A 5,634-nucleotide genomic window follows, 5' to 3' on the forward strand; every position below is an offset into this window, starting at 1 on the left:
TCCCAGCTACTCAGGAGGCTGAGGCAGGAGAATCGCTTGAACCTGGGAGGTGGAGGTTGCAGTGAGCCGAGATCACACCAGAGCACTCCAGCCTGGGTGACAGAACAAGACTCTGTCTCAAAAAAAAGAAAGAAAGAAAAAGAAAATTATGACATTAAGTGAATACAAGGGGCTATATTATTTATGTACTCACTTTTGTAGCAAACCCCCCAGCTGTGCACTTTTCTGGGTGCATGTAATACTTTCACAAGCAAATAAATACCTTTATTTAAAACAATAATAACAGAAAATCTCAGCACACTAGGGCACGGTGGTTCACACCTGTCCCAGCACTTTGGGAGGCTGAGGCAAGAGGATCACTTGAAGCCAGGAGTTTAAGACCAGCATGGGCAACATAACGAGACCCTGTCTCTCTACAAAAAAATTTAAAATGAACTTAAATTTTTTTTAATTTTTAAAAAGCTTAGCACAAGTGGAGTCATTCTAGAAAGGTGATGCTAATGATTAGTACTTATATAGCATTTACTATGAACCAAGCACTGTTCAAAACACCTTATTTACATTTATTCACTTAAATCCAGTAACAACCCTTTGAGTTAGATGCTATTATTAATTTTGTTTTACAGAGGAAGCAACCAAGGCACAGAGAGGCCAAGAAATTTGCCCAGATCACACAGTTAATGCATGGCACATCTAGAATTTCTAGAGTCTAGAACCAGCCAGCATGGCCTCTCAAACTGTCTCATACAGACTATCTATTGACATTCAGTGAATTTTTTTTCTGTCACCCAGGCTGGAGTGCAGTGGCACGATCTCAGCTCACTGCAGCCTCCAGTTCCCGGGTTCCAGTGATTCTCCTGCCTCAGCCTCCCGAGTGGCTGGGATTACAGGCACATGCCACCATGCCCAACTAATTTTTGTATTCTTCGTAGAGACGGGGTTTCACCATGTTGGCCAGGCTGGTCTCGAACTCCCGACCTCGGTGAACCACCCACCTTGGCCTCCCAAAGTGCTGGGATTATAGGCATGAGTCACCACACCCAGTCTTAGGTGAATTCTGAATACTAGTTAAAAGAGAATAACTACATGACCTTTCTTAGAGACTACAAGAATATTTAACAAAATTCAGTATCCAGTACTGATACGATAAAAACATATTTAAGTTAAAAAACAGCGTCTTATTTAATGTTGCACACTAGAAGCATTTTCCATTAAAGTCAGGAACAAGGTAAGAGAAATAATATTTCCACTGTTATTTAATATTATTCTAGGTATATAAAGATAAAAAATATGAATTTTAAGAATTACAAAGTGGAGACAACATAATGACTATTTGCAGGTAATATGATTGCATATCTAGCCAATCCAAGAGTACTCCTGGAAAGTCTCTCGTAAATAATGAGTTAAGTCAGTAACGTACTTGGTTACACAATCAATAGCAAAAAGCTAGGAAACAAAATGGAAGAAAACCTTGTACTTAAAATAGCACCAACGCCCACACTTACATCCGCAACAAAACAAAAACGTAGGAAAATGAAAGAAGAAATAAATGAAAATACACACTTTGTTCATCAATTAGAAGATTTCATGATGTAAAGATGCATATTCTCCCTAAATTAAACTTAACCTTTAATTTGAGATCAATAAAAATACATTATGAGGTTTTTTTGGAAGTAGACTCATTGAGTCTAAAGTTCAAATGGAAAAATAAACAAGCGAGGCTAGCCAGGAAAATTTTGAAAAAGGAAAGTAATAAAAAAAGAATTAACCCTCCTAGGCATTGAAGTACATTATAAAGCTACATTTATATTTTCAAAAGTTTGGTACTTGGCCAGGCGTGGTGGCTCACACCTGTAATCCCAGCACTTTGGGAGGCCGAGGTGGGTGGATCACGAGGTCATGAGGTCGAGACCATCCTGGCCAACACGGTGAAATCCCATCTCTACTAAAAATACAAAAAATTAGCCGGGCGTGGTGGCACGCGCCTGTAGTTCCAGCTACTCGGGAGGCTGAGGCAGGAGAATGGTGTGAACCTGGGAGGCAGAGCTTGCAGTGAGCCGACATCACGTTACTGCACTCCAGCCTGGGTGACAGAGCGAGACTCCATCTTAAAAAAATTTAAAAAAGTTTGGTACTTGTGCATGAAAAGAAAAGCAGATTAATGAAGCAGACTAGAATCAAGAAATAGACCCAAATACATTTGAGAAGCTACTAAATGGTCAGAGAGAAAAAAATAAAATTAGGCAGTGCAGTAATTGCTGTTAGAGTAATTGGCTAGACTTGGATGCCTATCTGATTCCTTACACCAGATAAATTCCAGACAGATAAACAATTTATTTATTTATTTATTTATTTACTTACTTACTTACTTACTTATTTTTATTTGTTTATTTTTAGACAGAGTTACTCTGTCACCCAGGCTGGAGTGCAGTAGCATGATCTCAACTCATTGCAATCTTTGTCTCCAGGGTGCAAGCCTCACCCTGCTGAATGCCTCACCCTGTTGAGTAGGTAGGACCACAGGTGCATGACACCCACTTGGCTAATTTTTGTATATAATTTTTTAAAATTTTTAGTAGAGACAGGATTTCAACATGTTGGCCAGGCGGGTCTCGAACTCCTGACCTCAAGTGATCCACCTGCTTTGGCCTCCCGAAGTGCTAGGATTACAGGTATGTGCCGCCACCACCGCACCCGGCCAGATAAAAAATTTAAATGTAAATAAATAAAACAGGATGAAAGGGGAACAGCGCGCGCACGTGCCCGCGCGCACACACACACACACCTTAAATAAGAGAAAATCTTTCTAAGCAAGACACAAAACTCAGATGCTAAAAAGAAAAAAATTGGCTACATAAGATTCGAAATAGCTGCACAGTATAAAAATACCATAAGCTAAATTAAAATGTAGGTAACAAGCTAGGAGAAATGTTTTTATGATTCATCCAACAGGCAAAGAATAAATGTTCTTAATATACAAAGAGCTCTTATAATTAAAAAGAAAAAATATGAATAGTTTTTAAATTGGGCAAAGAATGATGTAGCTCACCAAAAAAGCAAATATAAACTGCTCATAAATACACAAAAACACAAAAAATTTCTCAGCCTTACTAGTGACTAAGGACATACAAATTAAAGTGAGATAATAAGTTGGCAAAGAGATTGTTAAATAATGGCCACAATGGGCCAGTGCAGTGGCTTACGCCTGTAATCCCAGCACTCTGGTAGGCCAAGGTGGGTAGATGGCTTGAGGCCAGGAGTTCGACCAGCCTGGCCAACATGGCGAAACCTTTTCTCTACAAAAAAATACAAAAATTAGCCCAGCGTAGTGACACGTGCCTGTAATCTCAGCTACTCAGGAGGCTGAGGTGGGAGGACTGCTTGAGTCTGGGAGGTGGAGATTGTAGTGAGCCAAGATCGTGCCACTGCACTGCAGCCTGGGTGACTGAGTGAGACTCTGCAGAAAAAAAAGAAAAGAAAAGAAAAACAAAACAAAACACAATGAGAGTGGAGCAAGCAGGTGCTTTCATAAATTGCTGGTGAGGATGAAAACTGACATGCTCTTTGTTTTTGTTTGTTTGTTTTTTGGGGTTTTTGGTTACTGTAACTTTTTTCAACAGTTTTTGGGGTACAGGTGGTTTTTGGTTACATGGATGAGTTCTTTAATGATGAATTCTGCGACTTTGGTGCACCCATCACCCTAGCAGTGCACAGTGTACACAGTCCCTAATATGTAGTCTTTTATCTCTCACCCACCTTCCAACCTCCCCCTTCGAGTCCCCACAGTTCATTATATGGCTCTGCATGTTTTTGCGTCCTCATAGCTTAGCTCCCATTTATAATTGAGAACATACAGTATTTGGTTTTCCATTTCTGACTTTCTTCACTTAGAATAATGGCCTTCAGTTCCATCCAAGTTGCTGCAAAAGACAGTATTTTGTTTCTCTTCATGGCTCAGTAGTATTCCATGATACACATATGCCATATTTTCTTTATCCACTCATTGGTCAATGGGCACTTAGGTTAGTTCCATATCCTTGCAATTGTGAATTGTGTTGCAATAAACATAAGTGTGCATGTGTCGGCTGGGCACGCCTGTAACCCCAGCACTTTGGGAGGCTGAGGCAGGCCATCACCTGAGGTCGGGAGTTCAAGACCAGCCTGACCAACATGGAGAAACCCTATCTCTACTAAAAATATAATGATTAGCCGGGCATGGTGGTGCATGCCTGTAATCCCAGCTACTCGGGAGGCTGAGGCAGGAGAATGGCTTGAACCTGGAAGGTGGAGGTTGCAGTGAGCCGAGATCGCACCATTGCACTCCAGCCTGGGCAAGAAGAGCGAAACTCTGTCTCAAAAAAAAAAAAAAAAAAAGTGTGCATGTGTCTTTTTCATATAATGACTTCTTTTCCTTCAGGTGGATACCTGGTATTGAGATTGCTGGATTAAATGGTCAATCTGCTTTTACTTCTAATTTAAGGAATCGCCATACTGTTTTCCATTGTGGTTTTACTAATTTACATTCCCATCAGCAGTGACGCACTCTATTTGAATGGCAAATTAACATTTTTAATCACATTTTAAAATGTTCATTGAGTTTCAGGTCAAGGTTAAGTGAGGAAAAATAAATAAAACGTTTATGTTGGCCGGGCCTGGTGGCTCACACCGTAAGATTACAAGCCTGTAATCTTAGCACTTTGGGAGGCTGAGGCAGGCGGATCACTTAGAGGCCAGGAGTTCCAGTCCAGCCTGGGCAACATAGAAAGACCCCATCTCTACCAAAAATACAAAAATTAGCTGGACATGGTGGCACAAGCCTGTAGTCCCTGCTATGCGGGAGGCTGAGGCAGGAGGATCACTTGAGCACAGGAGGTTGAGCCTGCAGTGAGCTATGATTGCACTATTGCACACCAGCCTGGACAACAGAGCAAGACCTTATCTCAAAAAAAAAAAAGTTTATATTCTTTGACCCAGCTATTCCACTTCTATGAATCTCTGCCACAGGTGTCTTAAATACATGAACAAAGGCATAAGTTTTTTAAAAAAAATTGTAAATATGCTGGGCGTGGTGGCTCACACCTGTAATCCCAGCACTTTGGGAGTCCGAGGCAGGCGGATCACCTAAGGTCGGGGGTTCAAGACCAGCTTGACCAATATGGAAAAACCCTGTCTCTACTAAAAATACAAAATTAGCCGGGTGCAGTAGCGCATGCCTGTAATCCCAGCTACTTGGGAGGCTGAGTCAAGAGAATCGCTTGAACCCAGGAGGTGGAGGTTGCAGTGAGCTGAGATCCTGACATTGCACTCCAGCCTGGGCAACAAGAGTGAAACTTCGTCTCAAAAAAAAAAAAAAAATTGTAAACACAAACTAACAAAAAAGTTCAAAGCACAAAAAAAAAATAACTTTTTTCCTCAACAAAATAAGAGCTCATTGTTGGCTAGGCAAGGCATGGTAGCTTACACCTGTAGTCCCAGCACTTTGGGAGGCTGAGGCAGGAGGATCACTGGAGCCTAGGAGTTCAAAACCAGCCTGGGCAACATAGAAAGGTGCCGTCCCTACAAAAAATAGAAAAATTGGGCCAGGCGCGGTGGCTCAAGCCTGTAATCCCAGCACTTTGGGAGGCCAAGGCGGGC

This window comes from Colobus angolensis, unplaced genomic scaffold (assembly GCF_000951035.1).
Source record: "Colobus angolensis palliatus isolate OR3802 unplaced genomic scaffold, Cang.pa_1.0 Scaffold464, whole genome shotgun sequence".
NCBI classification, from domain to species: domain Eukaryota; kingdom Metazoa; phylum Chordata; class Mammalia; order Primates; family Cercopithecidae; genus Colobus; species Colobus angolensis.